This window comes from Myotis brandtii, unplaced genomic scaffold (genome assembly GCF_000412655.1).
Source record: "Myotis brandtii unplaced genomic scaffold, ASM41265v1 scaffold470, whole genome shotgun sequence".
NCBI classification, from domain to species: domain Eukaryota; kingdom Metazoa; phylum Chordata; class Mammalia; order Chiroptera; family Vespertilionidae; genus Myotis; species Myotis brandtii.
Window position 1 is genome coordinate 4,455,901 of NW_005367953.1, and position 15,927 is coordinate 4,471,827.

Here is a 15,927-nt window from a genome sequence, read left to right on the forward strand (position 1 = left end):
GGAGGAGGAAGAGGAGGAGGAGGAAGAGGAGAAGGAGGAGAAGAAGAAGAAATGAAACTTACTAAACCTGTGTGTTGACTCACTGGGACTTCTTTGCCCATCTTGCTGTGGGCACTGCTTCCAGGAGGGCTCAGTGGGCGCCCTGTAATAAGACAGGGTGCTGCTGCAGAAGGCAACGTGCTACTTAAAAGAGGAACACACCACCAATCTGCTCGTTATTATTCATGGCAAGTGTGCAGCAAATCACTTAGCTGTTTGCTTTGAAAAGAAAAGCTTTTTTCCCTACCCCAGTTTTCTTTTCTCCCCTCCCTTTTTGTTTCTTTTCTTCATCTCTCTCTCTCTCTTTCTATTTCTTTTGTTAGTCTGCCTTGTTTAGAAAGACATGTAGGGGTCTCAAAGACGGATGGCATTGAAAAGACATTGCCTAGATTTGATAGAGCAAAAGCCTGGATCATTTGTGCTGTTTAATGTCATGCCTCCCCCACCCCATTCTTTTTTGAAAACAGCTATTCACCCATTACAATGTGTTTTCTACACTGCGCTTCCTTTAACGGACCCCAGACTCCAGATTAACAAGTAGTGAGATGAGCAGGGAGTATTATTCCAGTTTTTTTTTAAGCATTAAGAAGGAATGGTAATAAGAAAAGCATTTTTCTATTCCCAACTGCTGCCATTAGAAGGGATTTGCAGCCTGACTGTTAAGCCATGTTCACGTTTATTAAGCTGCCAGACACTGCATAAGGTAGAAATGCCGTTATTTTTAGAAACCACAAACTACATCCCCCTCCCCCAAGGAAATCCAAATTCAAACCCCACTAACTTGGACTTGGGGACCCAGTATCTCACAGGGGGTAACCACAACAAAATGGACAATGGTTTCTGTTAACTTCTGCATTGGGCTTTCTGAATCATACCACATTCAAAGGAAGCTTTTGTAGCGATTATTATAGATTTTTGCAATCCTTGTCTTCTGAAGCATCTGAAAAGTTTATAAATGAGCAGTCCACCCACAGACTTCGTCATAATCCTCGCTGTGGGATCCTTATCTTCCAAGTGTGGTGGCTCAAGAATGTGAAGCTTCTATGGCTTCTTCAAGAAGAAAGAGCAATAAGAAACCTCAAATAACTACTTGTTCCATTAGATTTCGGGGGCTTGGGAAGCCATTAAGTATTGTTCTGGTGATTTTGTTTGTTTGTTTGTTGTGTGTGTGTGTGTGTGTGTGTGTGTGTGTGTGTGTGGCAATGCCGCTTAAAAATAATGTAAAAGCTCTTTTGGGTGGTAATTGGGCTTGCTAGATGAAGGTCCCTTGATATTTCTGATGTCACCTCGTAGATTCAAAAAGAATATCAAACTTTTGCTTAAAAAAGAGTGTTTTTATATAGGAAGGAAAAGCTGAACTTTTATGCATTGGAATTCCCCAGCCATTTACAAATGGGCTGTGTTATGTGAAGCTAAGGTTTTTTGTTCAGCTGGGATTACTTTACTGCAGCTGCTGGGGTGTCCTGCAGACCCCTACTCTTTATAGCAGAGCTGTGAGGTTGTGACACTGCACTGCTTGGTAGACTGGCTGGGTTGTATGAATTGTCTTTGGTGATCTTGTCCTGCTACTTGATGCTATTCAGCAGAGTTCATGGACTGCTCGAGGAATAAGGTCGCAGTGCTGGCTCCAGAGGACTCGGGAGGTTTCGTGACTTGTATCTATTCATTTTGAACCAGAGTGTACTGCTGTGCTAGTTCTATCCTGATTGGTTGCACACATGAGGAAATATCTATTTTTTTTAAAAAAAATCTTTATTGTTCAAATTATTACAGATGTCCCCTCTTTGACAATCAAACATCCACATTGGTCTCTTCTAGCCTGCCCCCACACCTCCTCCCTCCACCACACCCCCCCTCCGCCTGGGTCTTCACCACTCTATTGTCTGTGTCCATGGGTTATGCATATATGCATACAAGTTCTTTGGTTGATCTCTTCCCACCCATGAAATATCTATTTTAAAGCAAGGGTGACCTTCCTTTCTCAGCCCTGATTAGGTGCTGAAGGATAACATTTCTCTCCTTCTGGTAAATGTCTATTTCCCCCCTGTTATGGGCTGAATTGTACCTGCCTCCCCCCTTATATGTTAAAGTTCTAACCACCCTAGTTCCTAACAATGTGACTGTTTTTGGAGGTAGAGACTATAAAGAGGTAATTCAATTAAAATGAGGCCTTTAGAGTTGACCTAATCCTTATAAGAGAAGGAATTTGGACACAGAGAAACACTAAGGATGCACCTACCCAGGGGAAAGAGCTTGTGAAGAGGCAGGAAGAGGGTGGCCATTTGCAAGCCAAGATGAGAAGCCTCAGAAGAGTCCAGTCCTGTCAGCACCTTGATTTTGGGCTTCCAGCCTCTAGAACTGTGAGAAAATAAGTTTTTGATGTTTAAGCCACCCAGTCTGTGGTATTTAGTTATGGCCCCCCTAGCAAATGAGTATACCTTGTTTGGGTGGTATGGGTTACCTTTTGCTTGATTGTAGAAAATCTCCATCCTATCTAATAAAAGAGTAATATGCAAATTAACTGTCACTCCACAACAAAGATGGCGGCACCCATAGCGGCTGGGCAGGACGCTGGTGCAGCGACCTGCGAGCAGGCAAGCGGGGTGCAGACGTGAGCAACGTGAGCCCAGCAAGTAAGGGGGGCCACAGGCAGCACCCAGCAGGGCCTGCTGGGCGGTCGCCGTAGTGACCTGCGAGCAGGCAAGCGGGGTGCAGACAGCACCCAGCAAGGCCTGCTGGGTGGTGGTGGCGGCAACCGGGGAGCAAGAAATCAGGCCCGCAGGCAGCACCCAGCAGAGCCTGCTGGGTGGTCGCCATGGCGACTGGGGAGCAGGCAATCGGACCCACAGGCAGCACCCAGCAGGGCCTGCTGGGCAGTGGCAGCAGCAACCCACAGGCAGCACCCAGCAGGGCCTGCTTGCCCATCCCCGTGGTGTGGAGCAGGTAGGCCCCGCAGAGAGCAGAGAACCAAGGGGAGTGGGCCCAAGCCATCAGTAGCACATCCCCTGGGGGCTCCCGAATTGGAGAGGGTGCAGGTCGGGCTGAGGGACCTCCCCGCCTGCCGTCACCACCCCCCTCCCCGTTCATGAATTTCATGCACCGGGCCTCTAGTTACAATCATAATCTTAATAGAATAGTGATCAGTAATCTACACAGTTCAATAAGTTTACAAATGGCTGTCAATGTTAATTTAAAGTTTATAGATGAGAAAACCACTTCGGTGATGCTAATCTTCAAATGTGTCTTTATTTTGTTGCCTGAAAATTTGTTCTAATAATCTCTTTGGCAGCCTGATGTTCAAAAGGATTCATAAAGCCATTTTATTTTGAATTTTTAAAATGAGACCTGTGTGTGATTTTGTTTATCCTAATTGACTCTTGTTTAAAACAATATCAAAAGCACCCTAAATGTAAAGAAAGGATTTATCAGATTAAACTGGAATGGCTATAATCAATAAAGATGTGATAATAACACTGATCCTGTCTTTATTCATAATTTAGATTTTTGTTTATCCTGGATTTTTTGCATTAATTTCGCTTTTAAAAATACTTTTCTAAAGTATTATTTTTCTTGATTCCTGAATTTGTTGTGTCCCTTAAATTTTGCCCTTGATGCCTCACTTGCCCTCCGCTAGTCCCTGTCCTAGAAGTAGAGACAAGAGCTTTGTAGTCACACCAGGGCACCCTTTTCTGCTTCTGCAGCCATGGGTTCATTTCCCAGACTTTCCCCCATAACTTTTCCGAAGAATGGCTTAGAGGCTGACTCTGCTGGTTGGGAAACATGTGGATGTTAGTTCACCACCTAGAAAATCCCAATAGGTTCTTAACTCATTTCACTTTATGGTTCCTGTAAAGAAGGAGATTGTTGTCTGAGCTTCTGACAGTTTTATAAGTGGGGGGAAAAAAATCCAAGATTAGTGTTATGATAAAGTTGGCCTCAAAAGGGGAAAAGGGTGTAGGTGGCGCTAGGAAGAGATAAAACAAAAACAAAAAAGCACTAACAAAGAAAATCATTGTAAACATATGGACTCAGCAGACTCACAATTCCTTCCTGCTCTAAATGCTGAGAAATGCCATGTCAGTCATAAGAATAGCAATTATTGTGCAGGGTGTAGAGCAGCAGGAACCCTCATATTCTGCTGGTGGGAGTGTAAATAGGGAAATACCTCTTTGATGATAATTTTGGCACTGTATATTTTTAAAAATATATATATTTTTATTGATTTCAGAGAGGAAGGGAGAGGGAGAGAGAAACATCAATGATGAGAGAGAATCATTGATCCACTGCCTCTTGCATACCCCCTACAGGGATTCGAGCCTGCAACACCTACAAGTGCCCTGACCTGGAAATGAACAATGACCTCCTGTTTCATAAGTCAACACTCAACCACTGAGCCACACCCACTGGGCAGGCACTGTATTTTAAAGTTTGAATTACAGAGGTCTCGTGATTCAGAAATTCCACTCCTAGGTATAGATCCAGAGAAACTCTCATATCTGTGGACAGAGAAATATATAGGAATGTTCCATGTGTCATCTATGGTAATAGCAACAGGATAGGAAACAACCTAACTGTTATCTTAGGGAATGGATAATGAATTATGGCATATTCATCCAATGAAATAGTGTACAATAGGTTAAGTGAATGAATCAGATCTACCTAAATTTGAAATGGATAAATCTCAAAAACAAAGCTGAAAACGTTGGTGAGCATGTGGAGAAATTGGAACCCTTATGCATGGCTAGCAGGAATGTAAAATGCTACAGCTGCTGTGGAAAACAGTATGATGGTTCCTCAGAAAAATTAAGAGTGATGGCTAATTTGATGTGTCAACTTGATGAGGCTAAGAGACCCCAACAGAGCTGGTAAACCTTTTTTCTGGGTGTGTCTGTGAGGGTGTCTCCGGAAGAGATGAGCATTTGAATTGGTGGCCTCAGTAAAGAAGTTCACCCTCATGGATGTGGGTGGGCATCATCCAATCTGGTAAAGGCTGAGTGGGAGAAAAAGATTGAGTAAGGGCAAGTGTGCTTTCTTTCTTTGAGCTGGGACACCCATCTCCTCTTTCCCCTGACTATCAGTGCTCCTGGTTCTCCAACCTTTGGACTAAGACTGGGGCTCACACCATACGCTCTTCTGGTTCTCAGTCCTTTAGACTCAGATTAAATTATAGCACCAGCTTTCCTGGTTTTACAGCTTGTGGATGGAAGATTGTGGGGCCTCTTGGTTGCCACAACCATGTGAGCCAATACTTATAATGATTTTCTTCTATAGGTACCTATGCATACCTATGGGTTCTCTTTCTCTGGAGAACCCTGACTAATACATTAAACATAGAATTACCATATCATTCATCAATTCTACTCTGATTATATGCCCAAGAGATTTGAAAGCAGGGACTTGAACAGATATTTATGCACCCATCAGCAGCGTTATTGACAATAGCCAAAAGAAGGAGGCAACCCAACAGGCAAATGAGTAAACAAAATGTGGTACACACGGACAGTGGACTTTCATTCCACCTCAAAAAGGAAGGAATCCTGACATATTCTACAGTGTGGATGAACCTTGAAGATATTATGCTAAGTGAAATAAGCCACTCACAATAGGGCAAAATACTGTATGATTCCACTTATATGAGGTTCCTGGAATAATCAAATTCAGAGAGACAGAAAGTATAATGTAAGGCCAAAGCTATGGAGAAGGCAAGAATGGAGAGTTATTGTTAATAGGTGCACAGAATCAGTTTGGGAAGAAGAAAAAGGTCTGGAGTTGCATGATGATGATAGTTGAAAAACAACATAAATGTACTTAATACCACTGAACTGTGCACTTACAAATGTTTAAAACAGCAAATTTTGTTATACATGTTTTGCCACAATAAAAGAAAAGCTGAGGAAAAATGCAGGTTTCAGAAGGCTAGATTAGAGACAATTTATGTAAACTTTATGTATTCACAGAACAATTTCTACATATTTTTTATGGATACTAACAGGTGTAGCCGCATATGAAAACATGGCTGTGAGGAACACATGCCTCTTTCAGGAGAGTGGCTCTTCTGGGAAAGGAAGAGGGGATAGGGACGATCAGAGGGAAGCCTTTCCGCTGTTTTAGTAACATTTAATTTCTAAGAGAAAAGACTGGCGAAATGAATATATTTGTTAAATCAGAATGGTGGTTACATGGCATGAATATAGTTCTTTGTTATAATATAATGTACATTTGAAATATGTTGTTATTAAAAGCCAAAACAAAATGCTGGAAAGTCAGCCATGTTTTTCTCTTGGCTATCCCATCATCTCCCAGGACCTCTTTCTGGTCAGAGCGCCAGGTGGGTTTTAGGTGGATAGTGGGCGTCAGTAAGTTCAGCAGAGCTGGTTTTCTTCTGTCTTTGGTGCTGGAAAGTATAACTTGTTTCCTTGACTTCAGAGTCCTCTTGCTGAGACCAGGCAAGGGTAGTCAGTGCTACAGAAAGCATATGAAGTGGAATGATCATCTGACACAGCTTTCCTCACCCTCACCATAGGTCCATGTGTCCCAAGGGCCATTTTGATTGGGTTAATTATTTTTTATTAATATCTCCTTGAATATTCTGCTTCCTCTATAGGATTAGACAATAGCAACAATTATTTATTCATTTCTGATGATATTATTAAGGCTTATCCACGATTCAGGGATTCATTGAAATAATATTAATGCCTATTATGTAAAGAGCATTTTCATAAAAATGCTGTGGGCTTCCCAAAGATAAGCAGAAACTAATACATAAGTGTCTGGCTCTTAAGTGAAATTGCTAGGTTTATTATCCCAGGATTGACAAGATACTTACCCTCTGTAGTCCTCAGTTTCTTTATCTGAAATATGGGAATAATAATAGCACTTATTTCAGAGTGAAGGTTAAATGAATGTGTATAAAGCATCATGACTGCCAAATTGTAAGTACTTGGTAAATGTTAGCCATTATTATTTTAGGGTTTAGATTTATTTTGCCCATAGCAAACTGTGGTTAAAATAAGAATGGTTTCCACTACATGTGTAGCTTGTGGAGTTGGGAAAATTTTTATAAGTATTTACAAATGCACTCTCTTAATGCATCCTAGGTGTCTTGTGAAATTTTCATGTGGTGTCCTCACAGGAAACTTTGGACCCGGTCTTACTTTATGAGTGGTAAGTAATTAGCTTAAAAAAAGTTTCCACTTTTTTTCTAATTTTACTAATCATACCATTGTGGTGTAGAATTGTCTTGATGGTGGAATGTTCCATGTGTCATCTATGGTAATAGCAACAGGATAGGAAACAACCTAACTGTTATCTTAGGGAATGGATAATGAATTATGGCATATTCATCCAATGAAATAGTGTACAATAGGTTAAGTGAATGAATCAGATCTACCTAAATTTGAAATGGATAAATCTCAAAAACAAAGCTGAAAACGTTGGTGAGCATGTGGAGAAATTGGAACCCTTATGCATTGCTAGCAGGAATGTAAAATGCTACAGCTGCTGTGGAAAACAGTATGATGGTTCCTCAGAAAAATTAAGAGTGATGGCTAATTTGATGTGTCAACTTGATGAGGCTAAGAGACACCAACAGAGCTGGTAAACCTTTTTTCTGGGTGTGTCTGTGAGGGTGTCTCCGGAAGAGATGAGCATTTGAATTGGTGGCCTCAGTAAAGAAGTTCACCCTCATGGATGTGGGTGGGCATCATCCAATCTGGTAAAGGCTGAGTGGGAGAAAAAGATTGAGTAAGGGCAAGTGTGCTTTCTTTCTTTGAGCTGGGACACCCATCTCCTCTTTCCCCTGACTATCAGTGCTCCTGGTTCTCCAACCTTTGGACTAAGACTGGGGCTCACACCATACGCTCTTCTGGTTCTCAGTCCTTTGGACTCAGATTAAATTATAGCACCAGCTTTCCTGGTTTTACAGCTTGTGGATGGAAGATTGTGGGGCCTCTTGGTCGCCATAACCATGTGAGCCAATACTTATAATGATTTTCTTCTACAGGTACCTATGCATACCTTATGGGTTCTCTTTCTCTGGAGAACCCTGACTAATACATTAAACATAGAATTACCATATCATTCATCAATTCTACTCTGATTATATGCCCAAGAGATTTGAAAGCAGGGACTTGAACAGATATTTATGCACCCATCAGCAGCGTTATTGACAATAGCCAAAAGAAGGAGGCAACCCAACAGGCAAATGAGTAAACAAAATGTGGTACACACGGACAGTGGACTTTCATTCCACCTCAAAAAGGAAGGAATCCTGACATATTCTACAGTGTGGATGAACCTTGAAGATATTATGCTAAGTGAAATAAGCCACTCACAATAGGGCAAAATACTGTATGATTCCACTTATATGAGGTTCCTGGAATAATCAAATTCAGAGAGACAGAAAGTATAATGTAAGGCCAAAGCTATGGAGAAGGCAAGAATGGAGAGTTATTGTTAATAGGTGCACAGAATCAGTTTGGGAAGAAGAAAAAGGTCTGGAGTTGCATGATGATGATAGTTGAAAAACAACATAAATGTACTTAATACCACTGAACTGTGCACTTAAAAATGTTTAAAATAGCAAATTTTGTTATACATGTTTTGCCACAATAAAAGAAAAGCTGAGGAAAAATGCAGGTTTCAGAAGGCTAGATTAGAGACAATTTATGTAAACTTTATGTATTCACAGAACAATTTCTACATATTTTTTATGGATACTAACAGGTGTAGCCGCATATGAAAACATGGCTGTGAGGAACACATGCCTCTTTCAGGAGAGTGGCTCTTCTGGGAAAGGAAGAGGGAATAGGGACGATCAGAGGGAAGCCTTTCCGCTGTTTTAGTAACATTTAATTTCTAAGAGAAAAGACTGGCGAAATGAATATATTTGTTAAATCAGAATGGTGGTTACATGGCATGAATATAGTTCTTTGTTATAATATAATATACATTTGAAATATGTTGTTATTAAAAGCCAAAACAAAATGCTGGAAAGTCAGCCATGTTTTTCTCTTGGCTATCCCATCATCTCCCAGGACCTCCTTCTGGTCAGATCGCCAGGTGGGTTTTAGGTGGATAGTGGGCCTCAGTAAGTTCAGCAGAGCTGGTTTTCTTATGTCTTTGGTGCTGGAAAGTATAACTTGTTTCCTTGACTTCAGGGTCCTCTTGCTGAGACCAGGCGAGGGTAGTCAGTGCTACAGAAAGCATATGAAGAGCAATGATCATCTGACACAGCTTTCCTCACCCTCACCATAGGTTCATGCGTCCCAAGGGCCATTTTGATTGGGTTAATTATTTTTTATTAGTATCTCCTTGAATATTCTGCTTCCTATATAGGATTAGACAATAGCAATAATTATTTATTCATTTCTGATGATATTATTAAGGCTTATCCACAATTCAGGGATTCATTTAAATAATATTAATGCCTATTATGTAAAGAGCATGTTCATAAAAATGCTGTGGGCTTCCCAAAGATAAGCAGAAACTAATACATAAGTGTCTGGCTCTTAAGTGAAATTGCTAGGTTTATTATCCCAGGATTGACAAGATACTTACCCTCTGTAGTCCTCAGTTTCTTTATCTGAAATATGGGAATAATAATAGCACTTATTTCAGAGTGAAGGTTAAATGAATGTGTATAAAGCATCATGACTGCCAAATTGTAAGTACTTGGTAAATGTTAGCCATTATTATTTTAGGGTTTAGATTTATTTTGCCCATAGCAAACTGTGGTTAAAATAAGAATGGTTTCCACTACATGTGTAGCTTGTGGAGTTGGGAAAATTTTTATAAGTATTTACAAATGCACTCTCTTAATGCATCCTAGGTGTCTTGTGAAATTTTCATGTGGTGTCCTCACAGGAAACTTTGGACCCGGTCTTACTTTATGAGTGGTAAGTAATTAGCTTAAAAAAAGTTTCCACTTTTTTTCTAATTTTACTAATCATACCATTGTGGTGTAGAATTGTCTTGATGGTGAGCTTCTCCTGGCTGCTAAATCATATTTCATGATCTAGGTTTTCAAATACTGTTGAATTTTTAATGTCAAAGACTACTGTTAATGACCTTTCTTACTTTTTTCTGTAACTGACATAAAGCATAAATGATGGTGGCTGCAGCAGGCTATAGTTAGCTGGCCCTCCATGCTAGGATTACACTATTCAAAACAACAAAAGCAACTGTAGCAACAATTACCATTATTTGTAGTAGTTGTATGGTGTCAGTTAAAAGCACAGGTAAGAGAAGCAGAAACAAGGGTCCTAAAAAGTCAGTTTCCCCCATTTATTTAATACACTGAGCCTCAATTTCCTTACCAGCAAAATAAAGAGGACATGTCAGCTTCATAGGGTTGCAATGACATATGTATTTGGATGTCTGGCATGTAACAGTCATTCAATATGTAATCTTATTGCCATTGCCTGCATTCTTCTTGAAAATGCTTATTGCTCCCACTTTTGTCATCTTGAAGTGGTTTCTTCTGTTTCCAACATGGATAAGGAATGCATGGATAAGTGCATTCAAATGCCAACCAGAAACTTCTTTACTGGCTTAAAAATGCCAGTAAAAATGCTGTCAAGTTCTGGAATTTAATCATTCTTCAAGGCTCTGACTGTCACGATAACCTCTTGAAAAGTTAAGTCAAAGTTCACTAAGTTTTCATACTTGAGTTAATGGGATTTTTTTAACCTCCAATAAAAGAAGCTGCCTTTAAAAAAAAATTTATACTGGTGCCTTCTAATGAATATGTGTAAGACCTGAAATGAGAGTTTTTCCCAGGGAAAACATAAAGTACAAGAATGCAGAAGTTCTGGATTATAGTTCTTTGCTATTTCTCCGATTACTGTTTGACCTTGAAAAAGTAACTCTTCTCTGGATTTCAGTTTCCCGTGAGTCAAAGGGAGATGACAATACTCATTAGCTGGTACACACTTTCATGTTATAAAAAAGGGGTTGCTATCAGGATTGATGAGACGATGTTTGTAAACAGCTTTGAGCTCTATGGGAGGCAGATGTTGTATAAATACAAATTATTAATAAAGTATTTATACTGATGATTGCAGGGAATGTTAACCGTCCTGGAGTAAAGAAGTCATCAATTATTTGGCACATTCAGTGGGAGGGAAAGTAGGGCTATGGAACAGAGATACTCAACAGGCTCATGTAAGACTTGGAAAATATACTATGAGATTAGAATGGCACCAATTGCAATGATAGCAAGGAATTGTTTTAGTGAGAATCTTCCAGGTTACAAGGGTATGGAAACAACTTAGGATATCTCATTATTAGTTATTTATTGTACAGGGTATCTGAAAAACACAAGATCATATTCTTACAGCTGAAAAGTCAGACTCCAAAGAAGTATAACCTCATCCTGTCCAGAGAAAAGAACTCTTCACATGTCAGAAGGGTATCTGAAAAACACAAGATCATATTCTTAAGCTGAAAAGTCAGACTCCAAAGAAGTATAACCTCACTCATCCTGTCCAGAGAAAAGAACTCTTCACATGTCAGAGAACATCTGTGTACTTCTACGTGATATATAGTCTGCTTTACTCATTACTGAGTTTCTCTCTCTTCTTCTAAGGTAACAGTATTATGGTTTTCCTTCCTTCTGTCATTTCTGTCTCTTTTTAGTCATCTCTTTACCTCATGGTTTCCTTTGGCGTATGGCTTCTACAGCTTCATGATTTCTGCTTACTGACTTCTATGTGGCTCTAGTCTTTTGCTTCTTTTTCTTGTCAGAGGCCCTCTCTCATATCTTGTGTTTTAACATCCTGAGAAGGAGGATTTGAGCAGTCTAGTCAGATTTAGACTAATGGGCCTAAGAAGTATCTACTGGGGAAAGGTCTTCACAGGCCTACTCATGCTCATTTGGGGGGTGGGGGTATCCTTTGCATTAGACACTAATGCAGCAAATTGTGGAGAGAGTTGTAGGGGGCTTTAGACAAGAAATAGCCTTGGAAAGAAATAGTCTTTGACCACCCAGCCCAGAAGTGGCTTAAGGGCAGAGAATCTCAGTGCTACATAGACTGTCTACTCATAAATGAGGATCAAAGAGGTGAAGAATCAAGTTTAGGCTGCTGATATTTACTTCTATTAATATTTTAGATTCTTTATATGTTATTATTTCTGAATATTTAAGAGAAAGTAGAGTATTTCAACTTGGGAATATTGCTCTATTTGTTGTAAGTGTTGCGATTTAAGAAATTTGTTTATGGTTTCTTTAAACGTAAGAGTTTTAGAAATATTATATTTAAATATGTTAATCTGTTATGTTAATGGTCTCTGGACTTTGTATCTTGATGAAAACATTACTTTCACCAAAATTATAATAATACTGGAGGCCCAGTGCACGAATTCATGCACCAGTGGGGTCCCTCCGCCTGGCCTGTGAGATCAGGCCAAAACCGGCTCTCTAATATCCCCCAAGGGGTCCCAGATTTTGAGATGGTGCAGGCCAGGCCAAGGGACCCCACCAGGGCACAATCGGGGCCAGGGAGGGATGCAGGAGGTTGGCCAGCCAGAGAGGGACCATGGGAGGGCTCCAGGACATGTCCAGCCCATCTCACTCAGTCCTGATCGGCCAGACCCCAGCAGCAAGCTAACCTATCAGTCAGAGCATCTGCCCCCTGGTGGTCTGTGCACATCATAGCAACTGGTCAGCGGGTCAACTGCCCCCTGGTGGTCAGTGCACGTCATAGCAAGCGGTTGAGCAGCCTTAGCATATAATTAGCATATTACGCTTTGATTGGTTGAATGGACAACCTGACAACTGGACACTTAGCATATTAGGCTTTTATTATATAGAATCAGTATTTTATATTTGTTTTTTTTCTGTTTGCTTTACTTTTAGATTTTTAGTCTCTTATGGAAATGAAAGAGGCATAATAATATAAGGAAACTTCAATAAACTCTTAGTCCTTGAGAGAAAAAAAAGAATAAAGATATAGAGGCTTTAATTGGTATAAGTAATGACATTATTAATTTTTAAACAATATTTTAAAATTTATATCTAAAAATAAGGAATATTTTTTCCAGTCCTCATGAAACAGTAATAAAAACTGACCAGATAGTAGTAGGTAACAAGAAAACTCCCACTGTATTCTACAAGAGGTTAATCTCCCGCCTTTATTATAATTTAGCTGCTTTCCGAAGTAAGTCTTGGGTGATAGAGCTGATCAGAATTTAATTTGAAGAGTATTTATAGATAAATATGAAACAGTACTCATAAAAAAATTCTGGGATATAGCAAAATCTCTATTTAGAAAAAAAGTTATAGCATTAAGGCCTTTATTATTAAACAAGAATAAAAATAAATGTGTGTGGGTTTTTTTAATTCAAGAAAGAAGAAAGGGTGCAACACCCGATTAAAGCCAAGAACAATGATAGAGGAATAAATATAAAGTGTGTTGGTTAACCAGTCATCATTTGAAAATCAATCAATACCCTTACTTCATAACTTACACCAAAATGATTTTTAACTAAATTAAACATTTAAATGTAAGAAAAAGAATTGTGGTAAAATCCAGGGGAATGCTCATATACTCTTGAGAGGGAAGGCTGTCTAATCTGAACCCAATGGCAAAAGCCATAAAGGAAAGAGCTGTGAGTGGTAACTCAGTATAAACTTAAAAGTTTTGTTTTCAAAATTATTCAAAACTATCAACTCATTTAAAAAAGAACTTGGGAGAATATTTTTAATATATGTCCTAAAAAGGTGTTGATATTCTTAACATGTAACAACTTATATTTGTAGACTTCATTCATGCAATATGCTAGGGAATATGCCAGGGAGCAGGGGCATTATAGCAAGAAAATGGAATAGACAGTCATGAAAATAATGACAAAACACCACATATTCATCAACTCCCAAATGCCAAGAATATTCTTAGAGAGGGTTATTATATACCCAGGTGGAGAAGTTAAGGTATGAAAGTCTTTAATGAGCCCATTGCAGTTCTAGAGAAAATACATATATTAAAGGTGTATTATAGGGCATTTTTAGGACAGTGGGACTATTCTGTATGATACCATAATGATGGATACATGTCATTATACATTTGTTAAAACACCAAGAGTGAATCCTAATGTAAACTAATGACGTGTCAGTGTAGGTTCATTGGTTGTAAAAAATGGACCCTCTTGAGGGATGTTGATAGTGGGGGAGTCTGTCCTGTGTGAAGAAATCCTTTGTACTTTCCACTCAATTTTGCTCTGAACCTAAAATTGCTCTAAACAATAACATTTATATATTGAAGAGGCTAACTCTGTGAGCCATGTGATATGGAAAAGTTTTATTTTTCTTCAGTCTCTGTTTTCAAATATTTTGTCAAATCTCTAGTCATAGTCCATAACTTAACACTAGTGTGGACCATTCTGAAACTTTACTTCAATCTCTTCCCACTTCCCCTCAGAACGGGCCTAGCTGGGATCCTGACAGCCTGAGCAGGTGGGTGAAGAAGGTAGGTGATTTTGCTGGGAGAAACCTTCCTGCCATTTCAAGGCCTAGCCTCTCCTGTAGGTTGACGCAAAGAGTGGGGAGAGAAAGCAGACACGTGTCAGTACTCAGTGGCTGATATTGCAGCTCTGCATTTGCTTTGTCTGCTTTTCTTCATGTTAGGCTTTCAGATGCTGGTGTAACTCATGGGGTGAATGTCTGAATTCTGTGTGTGGGAGGAGAGGGGGGGCTGTAGCACCTCTCCATTGCCTTGTTTCCTGACCTTGGAAATCCATCTTTAGACAACCTCTTCCTTCATCTCTCAGATCCACCCCATAGTCTATTGCCGTTGGTGTCCCCTTGCTCAGTGGTGGGTGTCATATGAGATACTGGCCAGGGTGACAAAGTATGAGGCACCTTCTGTAGAGTCCAGTTAAGCCTCATGAATTCTTGCCATTTTAGCAAAAAGCATATGTGTAGGACAATTCTTCGCCATTGTCAATTCTTTTCAATACGTACCTTCTCTAATTACACAAACCCAGGGCTAGATTAGCACAGACTAAGCAGGTGTCCGATCAAGAGTCTAATGCCATTTTCCCCTTCCTATCATCGCTCTAATCTCTATGAGTAACTCTTCCAGAGTTTCCCCTCATTATCTTGGCTTGGAATTGTGGGAAAAGTGGTTTATCCCATAAGATCTTGTTATACTTGACTCACTCACCTCTCTCTTCTTGTCAGTCTTCTAATATAGATTGGGGCGGGGGTACAGTTGAGAAATTGGGGTACAAGCTGGTGATAGCTGGGCCCAAGGTTCACACTTTAATAAGCATGAGGTGAGGTGTCTAACCTCATAGACAGGTGTCTCTCTTTTGAATGTGTTATCTTTCGACTGTACCTATTTGGACAAGATCTGAGCCTAATACATTCCAACCCAGGGCAGCAGCAAAAGTCCCTTTTAGAACATGTTTGGTCATATTTTGGTTGGGTTTTGTTCTATCTCTGCAACTTTCCTCGGCTGGTGAGTTGTCTTAGCATAGATGACATGTTTGTTTACCTTGGAGGGGCAGCTTTTTATCCCATCCCCTCCGGTACCAAGTACTCACAGAGAGAGAAGCAGCCATATGTTCTTAGCTCTGCTAAATAGTCTATACCCCAAACCCTTTCTCCAAACAGGACTTCTCTCCCTTTACCTGAAAAGCACTTGGGTAGCTTTGTGGAAGCTCACTTTACCTAAAATATCTAGGAGCCTTCCCAGAATCTCTGAGGTCACTTGTGGTGCCCTCCGAGATTTGTGGGAACCTGGAGTACTTGTATTTTTCATCAATTTCTTCTTTGGCACACAGTAGTGTGGTATCTATTCAAGTTCTGGCTCAGATTGCTCTGGTAAACCTCCTGCCTTAGAAAAAGTTAGAAGCAGACACATGTCTCTATGTTTTTAGAAAGCCCCC